The following is a 17,642-nucleotide window of genomic DNA, read 5'->3' on the forward strand; positions in this document are numbered from 1 at the left end:
GAAACTCGCCCTCGAGGAGTGGCGACACTGGCTGGAAGGTGCTGCTCAACCCTTCATTGTCCTCACTGATCATAAGAACCTTGAATACCTTCGATCAGCTAAACGTCTGAATCCTCGTCAGGCTAGATGGGCTCTATTCTTCACCAGATTTCAATTCACTGTCTCCTTTCGACCAGGATCAAAGAACGTAAAAGCAGACGCTCTCTCCCGCCAAGCAGAAGAACCCACTCAACTTCTCCCCAACGACACCATCATTCCTGAGAGTCTCCTGGTAGCCCCGGTACAGTGGGACATAATCACAGAAATTGAACAGTTCAACCACCAAGCAGAACTTCCATCCGAATGCCCTGAAAACCTTCTGTACGTTCCAGAACCTTTGCGCTCAAGACTACTCGACCAAGTACATTCTGCACCCAGCTCAGGACATCCCGGAATCACAGCTACTATCCATCTACTTCAGAACCGCTTCTGGTGGTCAACTTTACAATCAGATACCATAACTCACATCAAGAACTGCATAACTTGTAATACCTCCAAGTCTTCCAGACGACTCCCAGCAGGTCTCTTAACTCCTCTGCCTACACCTCAACGCCCCTGGTCTCACATAGCCATCGACTTCATCACAGACTTACCACCTTCACAAGGCCATACCACCATACTCACCATAGTAGATCGATTCTCCAAAGCCTGCCGGTTAATCCCTCTTCCCAAACTCCCCACTGCATTAGAGACTGCTGAATTACTCTGCAACCAGGTTTTCCGTTTCTACGGCCTTCCTGACGACATAGTCTCTGACCGAGGACCCCAATTCACTTCCCGGGTATGGACATCCTTTTTCAAACACCTCAATGTCAACATCAGCCTTACCTCTGGTTATCATCCCCAGTCCAACGGACAAACAGAACGTCTTAATCAAGATGTAATTCGCTTCCTTTGGACTCTTTGGTCAAACCTGCTACAGGCATCACTCCTTTCAAGTGCATCCTGGGCTTCCAACCTCCACTTTTCCCCTGGTCCGGTGAACCCACTGACTTACCATCTATCACAGAATGGTTACAAAAGAGTGAAGAGGTCTGGGATCAAGCACACACTCATCTCCTCCATGCCGTCAGACGTCAAGAGGTCCAGGCTAATCGTCACCGTTGCCCCGCTCCAGTTTATCAACCCGGCCAGTGGGTTTGGCTCTCTACCAGAGATCTCAGACTTCGACTTCCATGTCGCAAACTCAGTCCCAGGTTTGTTGGTCCGTTCCAAATTCTCAGACAAATTTCCCCTGTATCTTTTCGACTTGATTTGCCCGCTAATTACCGTATTTCTCCTACATTCCATGTATCACTCCTGAAACCTGCCGGTGGTCCGAGAGGAGAGTCGGAGGAGGGAGTCGTGGCTCCAGACCCCCCATCCATCCTGGTTGATGGCGAGGAGGCGTACCGTGTGCACGAGTTGCTGGACTCCAGGCGCCGGGGTAACGTCCTCCAGTATCTGGTTGACTGGGAGGGCTACGGTCCGGAGGAGCAATCCTGGGTCAACGCTGGAGATATCCTAGACCCCACACTCACGGAAGAGTTTCATCGGATGCATCCGGAAAAACCGGCCCCTCGACCTCGTGGAAGACCCCGGCGTCGTTTGCCTTCTCGCCTCAGGAGCTGCTCGCAGAGGGGGGGCTCTGTTACAGAGCAGGCTTCCGCACCGCCTCCTCTTCACCACCGGAGGGAACCTTCCCCAGAATATTAACTTTACCCATTGAACTCCATTTCCCATAATACCGTTTACCTGGGACTGATTGCGTTACACACCTGCACCTCATTTACACACACTCATATAAACCACTTCCACACACACATTCAATGCGAAGTCTTGATTCTGCCCCGGCCATCATTTCTGAGCGTTTATTCCCGTGTTTGATTTCTGTTATTGACCTTGGACTGTTTATCGTTTCTGATTCTCTGCTGCCTGCCCTGACCTGGATTGTCTATTGATTCCTGATTCTTGCTGCCTGCCTCGACCCTTGCCTGTTCACCTGGTTTGTCTCTGCCTAGCCTGCTTTCCCCTGTCTGCTGTGTTTGACCCTGCCTGTCTTGACTACTCTCTAATAAAGCTGCAAATGGATCCCACTGTCTCTGCCTCTTCACAACACTTTCACACAGCACTTGCAGAGATTGCACAGCTCCTTAAATAAGTTAATTAAATAAATACATGAAACATTAATTTGAGTTTAATTAATTTTAATATATGCAAAGAAGAGTTGTGCCGAGTACTGCTGGTCCATTCACCCTCTGTCATTCCAAACAGCACCAGAATTCCCATCCTGTCATGAGGGGATTGGTGTTGTTACCATGGAAATCCTCCCCTGCAGTAAAACAGATATTTTTCATCCCCTTGGGAGAGGTTGCTAGGCAACATTGCCTGAACCAATGGGGACTTGTTACAATTAGTTTGAGCTTATGGAAAGGTCAGAGGATGTGTGATGTACACCAGGGTCCCAGCTCCTAGCCTCATTTCTGCTCACTCATAAAACTTTTGCTCATAGAAGAGAAAGAAAAATAGAGTCTTTTGGCAAAGCCACAAATAATTGAAAAGATAAAAAAAAATCTGCCAGGGGTTGTGGGTAATTTCCAGACTTATGCTGCCTTGTTGTACAAATCTGGTAATTTCTTTGAAGTGTATCTTGAGCTGCAAAGTCAAATACTGTGAGAATTTCATAGCAGGGTTGTCAGTGAGTCTGTTTTTATTTATTTTGAATTATTCTTATTTATTTGTTTTCTTCAATAAAAATTGTGAAAATGATGCAAATGTAAAACAAAAACTAACATTTGGAGGAGGACAAATAATTTTTTTGAGAAAAAGTATTCAAGCACTGAAATAGGGCAACTCATGATGACAAGGAAATCCTCTCTCACACTTCCTGTCTGCACACTGAAGCAGAGGAAGCCAAAGACAGTCTCTGAACACAGTGGCTGCTGCTAATTTTTTCTCTCTATTTTTATTCTTTTTTCTCTCCATCTGTGTCTGTGGAGTCTGGAGAATATCTCTGGAAATATCTCTGGAGACGAGATTTCATGTGAACAGACTCCCAGTCGATCCCTTGTTTGTTGCGTGTTGTGTTATTTATACAGATCTAGGAAATACCTTGTTTTATGAGCATGGTGGTTGCTGAGGAACACGCTAGCACTAAATAAATATGTTCGTAAATGCATTTACACTTTGCGTTTTATGTGTACATTTTTGCTTTAATGAGACCTCAAAGTTGTTCCACGTTGTATCTTCATATCAGCTACATTAACAAGAAACAATGTGTAAACCCAGATTGTCTTGCACACATATGCACAGACTCGTATACATCTGTGCACTGCAGTTAAAAATCCTGAAAAGTCCCATTGGGATTGATTCCAATTATCAAATTATGATAGAAATTCTATTAGCTTTCCTTCAGGCTTTTTGACAAGAACCAAATTCAGATATGAGCCTAAATAGCTGTCCTCAGTCCCAGCAATCTCTTGGTAGCCAAATATTCTGGCACAGTAATGCTATCCCATAATTGCTCATTACCACACAGTGCCTGGCAGTTTGCACCACAAACACACATTTTTTAGTTCATATTCAATGTCACACTAAAGAGGATTGCATAATCTGCATATTTTTGAATCAGTCTAATGTTTAAGTGCAGCTCCACTTTTCTGCATTGAACTGGTTGTACTTTATTTTCAGTGCCGGCCCAAAAGGAGACAACATTTATGAGTTGAGGTCCACTATCCTGGGTCCTCAGTGTATGAGGGTGTTCTTCTTGGACATCATTTTCACACCAGACTACCCCTTCAAACCACCCAAGGTCAGAGCCTTCTCCCAGACAGTAAATTCTGTCATCGTTCACTCGTTCATGTCAGTTTGAGTCCATTTAATTTGTATTTTTCTTTGGAATACAAGTTATTCTTTTAAATCTCTTTCAAATTAAAGCATACAGAGATCACAAGAAAAGGACTAAAGGTGCCACACTGAAAAAAATGATTCGTTGAAATTAATTTAAAAAAAAATTAGCGTAAGTGGTTGCATTCAATTGATTTTATCTACATTTAAACAAATGCATTGTTTAACTAAAATTGATTAAGTTCAACTTAATGCATTTGTTTTTTTCTCAATTTCTGGGGATGAAACGAGTATTAAAGCCATCTTTTTAACCATCTAATAGTCTTAAAATATTTTAACAACATTTAATGCAAGTGAACTTAAAACAAACTTCACATAAACATTATAATAAATGCCACATTTAGCTGTGCTTTTAATATAGTGTGTCATATATAGTGTATATAGTAATATAGTGATTATTTTGTCTCAGCTCTCTCTGTTTGAATGTGAGCTGTGAGTTCATTTTCCCCCCCACTAAGATTATTTTGTGCATTCATTTTCTCTCTCTCTCTCTCTCTCTCTCCCTTGTCTTTTGATGATGAGAAGGAATCTCTGGTGTCCTGAGGTTTCACCTGCTCTCACTGCTTTCATCTACTGATGTGATAGCAGTCCTGCTGAACGATTTCTGAAATCTCTAACTGAAGACAGAAATAGATGTGTTTATAGGCTAAAATGTTTTTTTGTTTTCTTTTTACATAAAAGACAGTTAAACTACTCAAGAAACCAGGGTTTAGTGTCTGTCACTTCAGAAAAAAAGTTAATTTGTTCATTAAAACCTTGTCGAGACTGATAATAGTCCAAAAGAGAGCTTGATCTTAGATCAATAAACTTCCCAGACTTAATTTTCCCGGTCAGCCTTCTGTAGAAAGATGGGCCGTCACCCACAAAGCTTTCACTTTCACTCTACTCACTGCTAGCTAGCTGTTAACATCTTGTGTGGCTGTATAGAACACATTGAAGTGAGGATATGAGAAGAGGGTAAGGGAAGATTTGTGATTTAATGAGAGATAATGATCAGGGGCCGTATGTATAAAGCCACTCAGAGTAAAATTTTAGTCTTAAGTCTCTCAAAATTCTAAGAATGACGTCACTTTACTTTTATTCCTAGACTTAAAAATAAGTGTGATTCATAAAGGTTCCTAAGTGTCAAGACTAGGTCTCAGCTCCTAAATTACTTAAGAGAGCTGAAGAGGTCTCCTAACCTAGTTAGGAGTAACAAGATGGCCACAGAGAGGAGGAGGCCACGCACTTTTCAATGAAAATATGATGTATTGGAGTTACAGTAAATGATGACGGAGTTGATCAAACAATAAAAGTTTGATCATCAAGGGATCCTTTTTCGAACTGACTTTTAAGAAATTTTATAGCAATGAAATTAAAGGAAAGTAGTAATAATTACATTGTTGCTGACTGGAAAAAAGCAGCAGTGCACCAGTGATGACTTGAGCTCATCAGTCCACTGTAAGTAGGGCCTCAATAGCACTATTGTGGCACTGACCACATCAAATACAGTAGTGGCTAAAAGTTATGTGCGGAGTTTTTATTTTTAATTTTTTAATGACCCTACAAGTTTGCTTAAACCATCAAAATATGAGGAAAATGGTGTTTTGTTCTTCCCTCATATTTTACAATATTTGAAATATATATATATAAAAATAAACTTAGTGAAAATATTTATCTGACTAAATTATTTCAAGTCACTTTTTACAATACAGATTGTTTCAAAGCAGCTTTAAAGTGATAACAGGAAAATAATGCAACAAAGTTAGTTTGGGCTGTACAGCAGCTCTAGAAGAACATAGTGCCATTGTACAGCTTAAGTTCGATGATGATTCATTTCCATTGTAAAAGATCATTAGTCATTAGTTATCTATTTAGTTCATTATACAGTCGCTCTGGAGAAAACAGTGATGTCATCATTCAGCTCAGTTCAGTTCAGAGACAATGGTGTCAATGCAGGCAGATCAATAATATGGTTGAAAAAAGGGCTAACTACAGCTACAGGTAAAAAAAAAAAAAAAAACACTAAAGAGCTCACAGGAGAAAAAAAAATCTGGAAAGCCTGGCTAAAAATTATGTCTGTACAATTTGACATGTTTCATTGTGTTATCACAAATAAACAATTGACTCTAAGCACAACTACACAATACGCGTACAAAATCTTTAACACATTTGTAACCCTATTTGAATAAAGGGTGAATCTGACAATTTTCCTTTGCCTCACTTTTGGCCACTACTGTATGGCAGTTCATTGACTTTGCAAATCTCGCAGCAAAATAAAGCCACTTTAATGAGTATTTCGGGCTTTCCTGAGTTGTTGGATCCATTGATGGAACACATGTTTGCATAATTGTAAATGAGGAGACACATCAATAGAAAAGGATTCCACAGCATAAATACAAATTTGCGAAAATTTTGCACAATGCAAAGCATTTTTTTAAATAAATTTAAATATTAAAGTGTCTTAATTAAACGATTTTATTATAATAAAATTAAATGATTGGTGTCATGCTGTAGTGACCTCATCCTTGCAGGCTCACTATTGGCTGATTCAGTGGTTGAGGGCGGCCATTTTGGGTTGACATCACTGTAGTCCTTAGTTCACAACACTTAAGTGCCACTTCAGTCAGCACTTAAGAATCAGTCTTATACTTTACTGAAAGTTGCTTTTAGCTGCTTTATAAAAGTCTCCTACTCTTAGAAAAGTCCTACTCTTTACTAAGTATTTTCTGACACTTAAGTCAAAGCTTAAGACTATTCTTAAGAGCATTTCTTAGAAGTTTTATACATACGGGCCCTGGGCCCGTATTCATAAAGAATCTTAATGCAAAGAGTAGCTCCTAGTGACAAAATTCTAAGAAAATTTTTAGAAATGTGGGCGTTTACTCTTAAAATTAAAGAAAAACTCCTAGTAAAGAAAAAAGTAATTCAGAAAGCATCTTAACCCTTAAAAGAGGTCTTAAGGTCAATATTGTTAGGAGCATGGACGAGGACTTTTAAAAGGCTTAAGAGTTTCTTTAGCAGAGGAGAAAATGGCAGAAAGACAAGAGGGAAAAGAAATGTGTTGCAGACAATGGATGACAGTGAGTTAATAAGACGCTATAGATTAGATCGTGCAGGGATCATGTTTGTGAATGATCTTATTAGAGACACGCTAACATCTCCGATACAGCGCAGAAATTCCATAGCGCCAGAAATGAAAGTAATCACTACATTACGATATTTGGCAACTGGGAAAATTCCATGTTTGATACATTAAAACCAACATTCAAACCACCACTTAAATAGACATGCCAGCAATCAGTGTAATTGGAAAGAGTGGGACAATTTTTATCAGTCTAAGCCAATCAAATACCTTATAGGAAATTAACAGCATGGTGAAAAAAAAAAAAAAAAGGATTTATATACACATATAGGCCTATAATGTGTGTGTGTGTGAGAACGGTCAAATAGGAAAAATTACGCATGTAATTTCAAAGTGAAGGCTTAGAATAGACCCTATACTTAAAATCACTTTTTTTTTTCCTTCTTGGACAACCAACCAATCACAGTCTTCAAAAGATTGTGTCATACATAGCAACGGGGTCAACCCCGCCTCCTCACTAAGATGAAAGTTTTTGTCTTTTCCTTACTCAGAGTTGCTCTCAGATCGGTCCCGAATCGCTCTTAAGCTAAGACTCCTACGTAAAAGTTTTTAAGCTAAATTAAGAGTTTTCTGAGAGGATTCTTAGAATCTTTATGAATACGGGCCCAGGGCCGATACAGCGCAGAAATGCCATAGCGCCTGAAATGAAAGTAATCACTACATTACGATATTTGGCAACTGGGAAAATTCCATGTTTGATACATTAAAACCAACATTAAAACCACCACTTAAATAGACATGCCAGCAATCAGTGTAACTGGAAAGAGTGGAACAATTTTTATCATTCTAAGCAATCAAATACCTTATAGGAAATCAACAGCAAGGTAAATAAAAAAAGGATTTATATACACATATATAATGTGTGTGTGTGTGTGTGAGAGAACGATCAAATAGGAAAAATTACGCATGTAAGTTCAAAGTGGAGGCTTAGAATAGACCCTATACTTAAAATCACTTTTTTTTTTCTTCTTGGACAACCAACCAATCACAGTCTTCAAAAGATTGTGTCATACATAGCAACGGGGTCAACCCCGCCTCCTCACTAAGATAAAAGTTTTTGTATTTTCCTTACTCAGAGTTGCTCTCAGATCGGTCCCGAATCGCTCTTAAGCTAAGACTCCTACATAAAAGTTTTTAAGCTAAATTAAGAGTTTTCTGAGAGGATTCTTAGAATCTTTATGAATACGGGCCCAGGGGCCGTATTCACAAAGAATTTTAAGGCTAAAAGTAGCTCCTAACTGGCGAATTTAGGAGCAACTCCTAAAAATAATGGGCGTGTCACTCGTAACTTTAGGACTCCTAGGCCCGGATCCCTAAAGAATTTTTGTGCAAAAAGTGGCTCCTAGCGGCCAAATTCTAAGAAAATTCTCAGAGTCATGACGTTTTCTTAGAATTTCCCCTAAAAGTGACACGAAAATCCCAGTTAATATAAAAGCTATTCCTCAAGATTCCTAGCGCTTAAAAGGGCTCCTAAGGCGAGATCTGCTAAGAGCAGGGAAGAGGACTTTTAGTGGCTTAGGAGTGCCAAATTTTCCTCGTAACATACCTTTATGTTCGTTCACCAACTGGGCCAGCAACAAACCTTGCTCCTCAGTTCAGTTCGGCTTGCGATTCCTTTTTTCTCCATTTTCTGTGTTTGTAGGATATTTGTTAACAAGCCTTCATAAATAGACCAGCCAGCAATCACAGACATTGATAAAAGCTGAGCCGTGTTACCCTCGTTAAGACCACACTGAGTTGTAACGTTGCAATTTCTACTTCATTAAGGACAGCCCCTTGAGATAGGCCATCTTGTTTTCAATGGGGTCCATATGGGAGTGAAAGTACAAAATATGCCAGCTAGGATATTAATATGAGCAAATAAGACACGAATCATTATTTGAACAGGGTGTAATGAGCTTAAGTTTTCACATATTTTAGATTCTAATGTTAGGCTATAACCCCTACAGCTTACTATTCATTTTCCAGATATTTTCTTGAATGTGAAATATTATTTACAATTACAGTCTGCATAAGATTAGAGTGTATAATTATGTTTATTGATTTGAGGGTACATCCTTTGCTCATTATCACCAAAAGTTCATTTTCATCAAACTTGTAGGATCAACCAATCACGGCTTTTGAAATGATGACTCATACCTAGCAACGGGGTCAACCACACCTCCTCATTAAGATAGGATTTTCCATCCATTCCTTGCTCAGAGTTCACTGAAAATGTTCTGGAATCACTTCTAAGCTAAAACTCCTGGCAAGGAACTTTTAGGTTAAGTTAGGAGCTCTCTGAGAGGATTCTCAGAATCTTTAGGGATACGGGCCCTAATTTTTTTGACTAAGAGTAATTCACGAAGCATTTTAGCCCTAAAAGTAGCACCTAAGCCTGGGACAGCTTAAAAGAAGTCGAGAGGACTCCTAACTCACTAAGACCTATTCACAAACCGCTTTTTGTGGCATTTCACGTTGCGATGTTTTGAAATGCGTACGCGGCGGCTACAGGAGCTCCCAATCGCGAGGGAACAATTTTGCATTGTAGGCATAACGCCACCAACAACAAGCAAACCTAGGCTACTCATTGCATGTAAACTAATTGTAACGTTTAATTGTGAATCAAATTAAAATGTTCTTCTCTTTGCAAACGTAGGCAGAGGCATATAGTGAGATTAATTCAATAATGTTGCAAAGATATTGCATCAATCCATATGTTTCATTAGGCTACTAGGCTATTTGTTTTGCCTTACTCTTTATTCATTTAGGCTATTTATTCAGTTATTCATCATCTTCCGTCCTTCGCACTACTTGTGTAGCGCACGCATTCTCAGACCTGTCACTTGTCACTCATCATCGTAGGGGAGCTGTTTGGAATCATTCCCGCGTTACAATCATCAGCCAATCAAGGTGGTCACTTCAGTCAAGCTCGTGCATGAGTAATGACGTCATCCATAGCAACGAAGACTCACTCTTAGTTTAGGAGTTGTCATTTTTCTTTATTAAGAGTAGGTCTGAAAGGCGTTGTGAATAACTTTTAAGAGAAAACTCCTAGCTAAAATCTTTTAGTGCGATTTAGGAGTACTCCTAGTGGTAAGATAAAATGCTTTGTGAATACGGCCCCTGATTTCAATCACAAATCAATGGTGTTAATATTGCTTCAACATTACAAAGTGATGTTGTTTCAATGTCACTTTTGCACCCTCGGTTAATATTGAAATAATGTTCAGATTTCAATCACAATTCAATGGTGTTAATATTGCTTCAACATTACAAAGTGATGTTGTTTTTGCATCACTCTTGCACCCTCAGTTAATGCTGAAGCAATGTTGAGATTTCAACCAAAAATCAACGGTAATAGTATTGATTCAACATTACAAAGTGATTTTTTTTATCAACATCACTTTTGCACCCTCAGTTAATGTTGAAACTGTTGAACAAAAAATCAATAGTAATGCTACTGAATCAACATTACACTATGATTGATTCTACATCACCGATGCTGAATCAATACTGAAATTAACACAAATAATCAATGGTAATATTGAATCAACATTACACTATGATGTTGAATCTACATCACTGCTATTGAATCAACACTGAAATTAACTAAAATAAATCGATGGTAATATTGTTGAATCAACGTTACACTATGATGTTGAATCTACATCACTGCTGTCGAATCAACTCTGAAATTAACTAAAATAAATCAATGGTAATATTGTTGAATCAATGTTACACTATGATGTTGAATCTACGTCACTGCTGTTGAATCAACACTGAAATTAACAGAAATAATCTTTGGTAATATGGTTTGATCAATGTTACAATGTGATGTTGATTCTAAATACATTTTGTTGAAACACTGAAAATACAACTGAAAAGGAATGTCAACCAATGTTGCCATCTGATGTACCAAGTTAATGTTGAAACAACATTAATATTTCAACTACACTTCAATGATGCGTCAACAAATTCCTGACCAAATATTTGGCAAAAACCTTTTAAAATATAAATGACACATTTCCAGCAGTTGAGTTAATTTATTTTATTCAATCAATCAATGACAAAAATGTATTAAAAGATCATTCTTTAAAAAAGAAAGGGGGAGAAATAGGACAAAAGCATTTCAACCTTTAAAAATAAAGTTGGCTTCAGAAGTCTGATGTCATAACTACAGGTGGTCCAACGGTTCAGGTTTTTAAAAATCTGTCATACATCAGACTACTGCCTCTTTTCCTCTGGGTTCTCTGAAATCTGAAAAAGAAAGCATGATGTTACTCGAGAACAAGTCAATTCAGTTGCCACATTCAAGAATGTTAATATACTAAACACAATACGATTCGCTCTTTAAAAAAAAGTTTGCTGAACACAAAATATTCGAACTATGATTAAAGTATCGTTAAATTCTGATTATTTCATTTATTTTTCTAAAATCTATTAATGCTTCAATATATATAAAAAAAAATCACTACGGCAGGGGTGTCCGATTTTATCTCCAGCCCTAATTAAACACACCTGAAGCAGCTAATCAAGGTCATTAGGATCAATGGAAACTTCCATGCAGGTGTTGGAGCTAAATTCATGACTTCATGAAGAGGAATAATGACAGAATTTTCATTTCGGGATGAACTATCCCTTTGAAGCTGCAGATTCACCTTATGTAGAACTTAATCTCTTCAAATATCACAAAATAGCCATGTCAGTCACTTTCTTAATAAACACAAGATGTTTTTTGTTATTGTGTTTCAGTGGAAATTTCTCAAATTTAATACAGATTCAGGAATATGAATGATTACCTGATTAAGCAGTGATAAGGCACAGGATATCATCAAGTCCCAGGTCAGGTGATTATGCTGTCGACAACAGCTCGGTGTATAATCAGTGTCAGCATTATCAGGAGGGGGGTGCTTTTTATTTATTTATTGTCCATCTTCGTCGGCCTTCATTCCTACTAAAGGAGCAATGTGCTCTGCATGCAAGCACTGATGGATGCAAGACATGGGCTATGTTTGCAGTGTAACTTTCTTGCTCATGTTCATGTCTCCTGGACTTCAAGAAATATGTTAAATGACGTTAGAACTTTATTCAGGAAATTCGTAATAAACTTTACTAAAGCAATGTGCATTTTTTAAGTATGTAGATGCACCATTGTTTGAAACTGTGCTAGAGAAGTGATGTAAGTATGTCAGGTGCTTCAACAAACAAGACTTCTGTATAGGATGCACCTATGTTTTCTCTCTAATGAGGAAGCATTACACTACTGAGAAGTGCGCATACAAAACCAAAATGGGCGTTTACCAATCAGTGGCCAATTGCAAACTACAATAAATGTTTTTCAACCATTTTTCAACAGACTTGCTAAACCACCCCACCCCTAAACCAAGCCCCCACTGGATTAGAGCAAATCAGGTAAAGCGGTTGAAAATGCCCATTGTGGTTTGAAAACGCCCCACTGATAGACAAACACCCACTAGTGTTCTGCAGAGATACCTGCCTGTATGATCTTGTGCTCATCAACTACAAATCACTGTTAGTTCAATGTCACTGTCTCCACCCATGTGTGCTGTTGGCTTTCATTAAAATTTCAATGCTGATCCAACACACTTTAAACACTGAAATGTCAATCTCAACCAAAATTATGGTTTGGATCAAAACTCAACATTGTATTAATGTTCCCATGCTATCTGTGCGATTTATTTCAACAATTTACTTACTTGGAAAATTAATGTATGTTAGTAGATTTAGTAACAATAAATAAAATGCAAGTAAAAAGCATGCTAAAAACAGAAATACATTATATGCATGCATTGTTTGAAACTCAGAGAGTTCATGCATGTCAAACACACAAGACTTCCGTATAGGATGCACCTTGTGTTTTCTCTCTAATAAGGAAGCATCAATTAACTACCGAGAAGCCCACATGCAAAACCAAAATGGGCGTATACCAATTAGTGCCAACTTTCAAACTACAATTGGTTTTTCAAAAGACTTGCTAAAATCATGAGAGCCCACCCCTAAACCAAACCCCCAGTGTATTAGAACAAATGAGGTAACACCATTGAAAGTGCTCATCATGAACTGAAACGCCCCACTGATTGGGAAACACCCAGTAGTGTTTTGCACAGATACATGCCTGCAAGATATTGTGCTCATGAACTAAGACTCACTGTTAGTTCAATGTCACTGTCTTCACCCATGTGTGCTGTTCCCTTTCATCAACATTTCAATGCTGATCCAACACACTTTAAACATTGATATTTTGATGTCAACCAAAATGATGGTTTGGATCAAAACTCAATATTGAATCAATGTTACCATGCTGTCTGGGTTTTCGCAAGCGACAACAGTGTAACCAGTTCTAACGCAATGGCAAAAGTTCGAGCAAAGCATGCAAACTTTTCTGTTGTTGGCTGCACAGACGTACACAGAACACTGTTTAGAGTCCCAGCCTCAGATGAAACAAGAGAGCAGTGGACTCATTATCAACGGAAATTCCCCAGAAACAGATGACTAAACATCCACTAATCATTCAGAAACGTCCAGGTGCAGTCTAAAAGTTACAACCTCTTCCTGAGTCTCTCCGAATGGCTGCACTCCGCTACTGGTTATTTCTGAGATTTTGGATGAGTGAGATTATTCGCATGTTTTGTTATTGACGGAGTATCCGAAGCTCATGTAAAGGACCAGCCGTCTTCTGAACGGGTGCGGGGAGCAGCAGCTCATTTGCATTTAAAGGAACACAAAAACGGAGCGTTTTTGCTCACACCCAAAAAGGGTCAAATTTGACAAGCTACTGTATAATAAATGATCTGGGGGGTATTTTGAGTGGAAATTTCACATACATATTCTGGGGACATCATAGATTCATATTACATCTTGTGAAAAGGGGCATAACACAGTGGGTACGGAAAGTATTCAGACCCCCTTAAATTTTTCACTCTTTGTTATATTGCAGCCATTTGCTAAAATCATTTAAGTTCATTTTTTTCTCCTCATTATTGTACACACAGCACCCCATATTGACAGAAAAACACAGAATTGTTGACATTTTTGCACATTTATTAAAAAAGAAAAACTGAAATATCACATGGTCCTAAGTATAAAGAAGAACCCAAAGATCACTGTGGCTGAGCTCCAGAGATGCAGTCGGGAGATGGGAGAAAGTTGTAGTAAGTCAACCATCACTGCAGCCATCCACCAGTTGGGGCTATTCTAAGCGGTATGTGTGGAGAAAACCAGGCACTGCTCTTCACCTGTCCAATACAGTCTCAACAGTGAAGCATGGTGGTGGCAGCATCATGCTGTGGGGGTGTTTTTCAGCTGCAGGGACAGGACGACTGGTTGCAATCGAGGGAAAGATGAATGCGGCCAAGTACAGGGATATCCTGGACGAAAACCTTCTCCAGAGTGCTCTGGACCTCAGACTGGGCCGAAGGTTCACCTTCCAACAAGACAATGACCCTAAGCACACAGCTAAAATAACGAAGGAGTGGCTTCACAACAACTCTGTGACTGTTCTTGAATGGCCCAGCCAGAGCCCTGACTTAAACGCAATTGAGCATCTCTGGAGAGACCTGAAAATGGCTGTCCACCAACGTTTACCATCCAACCTGACAGAACTGGAGAGGATCTGCAAGGAGGAATGGCAGAGGATACCCAAATCCAGATGTGAAAAACTTGCTGCATCTTTCCCAAAAAGACTCATGGCTGTATTAGATCAAAAGGGTGCTTCTACTAAATACCGAGCAAAGGGTCTGAATACTTAGGACCATGTGATATTTCAGTTTTTCTTTTTTATGATGTGCAAAAATGTCAACAATTCAGTGTTTTTCTGTCAATATGGGGTGCTGTGTGTACAATAATGAGGAAAAAAAAATGAACTTAAATGATTTTAGCAAATGGCTGCAATATAACAAAGAGTGACAAATTTAAGGGGGTCTGAATACTTTCCGTACCCACTGTATGTCACCTTTAAGACCCTGATAGACAAAATGAAAAAACAAATGGGTGTGACATAATTTCAAACGAAACTGGCCAAAACAAAGTTCCTTTGGAGTTTGTTTCAGTGTTTTGAAAGAGTTCTGCACTTTTCTCATTGTTTTTGTTGTGCGTTTAAGCAGTGTTGGGAAGGTTACTTTGGAAATGTAATAGGTTACAGATTACAAGTTACCCTATTTAAAATGTAATAAGTAGTGTAACTATTTCAATTACGTTATTAAGGTAATGTAACTGATCATATTTGATTACTTTTTAATTACTTTTCTAATTTCCAGCACTGCACATTTTTATCACTCGCCGTGGTGGCAACTCTTAGACAGATTATAGCCTAAAGAACCAATCAAAAGCATCAGAATAGCATCGCTTTACTAAACGGCCTTTAAAAGACATGGGGCATCGTACACATCAAAAACAGGCAAAGTAACAAATTAATATTATTCAACATATCTTAGCTTTTTACAGAAAATATTAAGATTTAACCCCCTTGTATTTTGTATGTATTTTTTTCTCAGTAACTGATTACAGTTACATTTATTTTGTAATTAAATTACGTAACTCAGTTACATGTAACTAGTTACTCCCCAACTGTCAGGGTTCTGATGTGTTTTCTGTATGTGTTACAATGAGTTGGTTTTTCCCTGTCATTTGTCTCCTTGGTTACTGATTGATTAGCATGCACCTGATGTGGTTTTGCTTGATTAGTTCACTCTGTTATTTAAGCCCTGTGTTTTGTTCAGTTCTTTGTCTGATTTAATCTTATGAAGTTTGGTTGTTCCATTCCTTTGTCTGTAGTCAAGGAATTCTTATTAAACACCAGACTGCTGCACTTAAATCCTGTTTATTTTGTTATCTTTAATTAATATTATTAATATTTTGTTATCTAGTGTGTTATTTTAATTATATGTTTCATGTTGATTCTCTGATGGGTTGTCTAATGCAGGACCAACACAATTTATTTAATCAGAAAAGCATTTAAATAGTTTAAACGAATAGTTCAAATGACATTGAACCAAAGATGTAGCCTAATGAGTGAACAAAAGAAGGATACTATCATATTCTGTGTTTGTTTGAAATGGTATCTGTGAGGATTTCCAGTCAGGATTTAGACCATATCATAGTACTGAGACTGCTCTCATTAGAGTTACAAATGGTTTGCTCTTATCATCCAATGGTGGTTGTATCTCACTATTAGTGTCACAGGATCTTAGTGCTGCATTAGATACCATTGACCACAACATTCTTTTGAATGGACTCAAAAATGATGTTGGCATTAGTGGAATTGCATTAGCATGGTTCAAATAATACTTATCTGACCGTTATCAGTTTGTAGCTGTAAATGAAGAGATGTCATATCGATCAAAAGTTCAGTATAGAGTACCACAAGGCTCAGTACTAGGACCATTGCTGTTCACCCTGTACATGCTACCCTTGGGAGATATCATTAGGAAGCATGGAATTAGTTTGCACTGTTATGCCGATGATACTCAGCTCTATATTTCTTCACGCACCAATTCACAAAATTAACGGAATGCATAGCTGATATAAAAATTTAGATGACTAGTAATTTCCTACTACTTAAAGGGATAGTTCACCCAAAAATGAAAATTCTATCATTGTTTACTCACCCTCAAGTTGTTCCAAACCTGTATGAGTTTCTTTGTTCTGCTGAACACAAAGGAAGATATTTGGAAGAATGTTTGTAACCAAACAGATCTCAGTCCCCATTGACTACCATAGTATATATTTTTCCTACTATGGAAGTCAATGGGGACCGAGATCTGTTGATTACAAACATTCTTCCAAATATCTTCCTTTGTGTTCAGCAGAACAAAGAAACTCATACAGGTTTGGAACAACTTGAGGGTGAGTAAATGATGACAGAATTTTCATTTTTGGGTGAACTATCCCTTTAATTTAGAAAAAACAGAGTTTCTAATTATTGGGCAAAAAAACCTCTTCAGGTATTAACCCAGAATACTGTCCAACAATTGATGTCTGTTCTGTCAAGTCTTCGTCGTCGGTTAGGAACCTAGGTGTGCTCTTTGATACAAATCTTTCATTTGAAAGCCACGTTTCTAGCATCTATAAAACCGCATTCTTCCACCTTGAAAATATATCTAAATTACAACATATGCTTTCAATGAAAAATGCGGAACAGTTAGTTAATGCGTTCATGACCTCAAGGCTAGATTATTGTAATGCTCTACTGGGTGGTTGCCCTGCACGCTTAATAAAGTCCAGTTGGCCCAAAACGCAGCAGCTAGAGTTCTCACTATAACCAGAAAGTATGGCCATATTAGCCCGGTTCTGTCAACACTGCATTGGCTCCCTATTAAACATATACATTTAACGCATTATAGTCCTTCACGTCTACTGTGACCTTAAAATTCTGGCCAGTTGATAATAAAAGTCAACTGCAGGTGGTAGATCCTTCTCCTATTTAGCACCTAAACTTTTGAACAGTCTTCCTAACATTGCCCGGGAAGCAGACACACTCTGTCAGTTTAAATCTAGACTAAAAGAGCATCTCTTTTACCTGGCATTATAGAACATTATACATTTCTATTATTCAAATCAGTTAAATGATTATTAGGCTGCATAGATTAGGTCA

General features: G+C 38.3%; 1 protein-coding gene across 1 annotated transcript in view; it reads left to right on the forward strand.

Moving 5' to 3' along the window:
- Nucleotides 1-17,642, forward strand: part of ube2e1 (ubiquitin-conjugating enzyme E2E 1) — a 73,776-nt gene that overhangs the window by 7,247 nt on the left and 48,887 nt on the right. Inside the window, exon 2 of the mRNA XM_084423305.1 lies at nt 3,709-3,829. The gene's annotated coding sequence lies outside the window, so the exon portion shown is untranslated. The remainder of the gene's footprint in view (nt 1-3,708; nt 3,830-17,642) is intronic.

Source organism: Rutilus rutilus (assembly GCF_951802725.1).
Source record: "Rutilus rutilus genome assembly, chromosome: 11".
NCBI classification, from domain to species: domain Eukaryota; kingdom Metazoa; phylum Chordata; class Actinopteri; order Cypriniformes; family Leuciscidae; genus Rutilus; species Rutilus rutilus.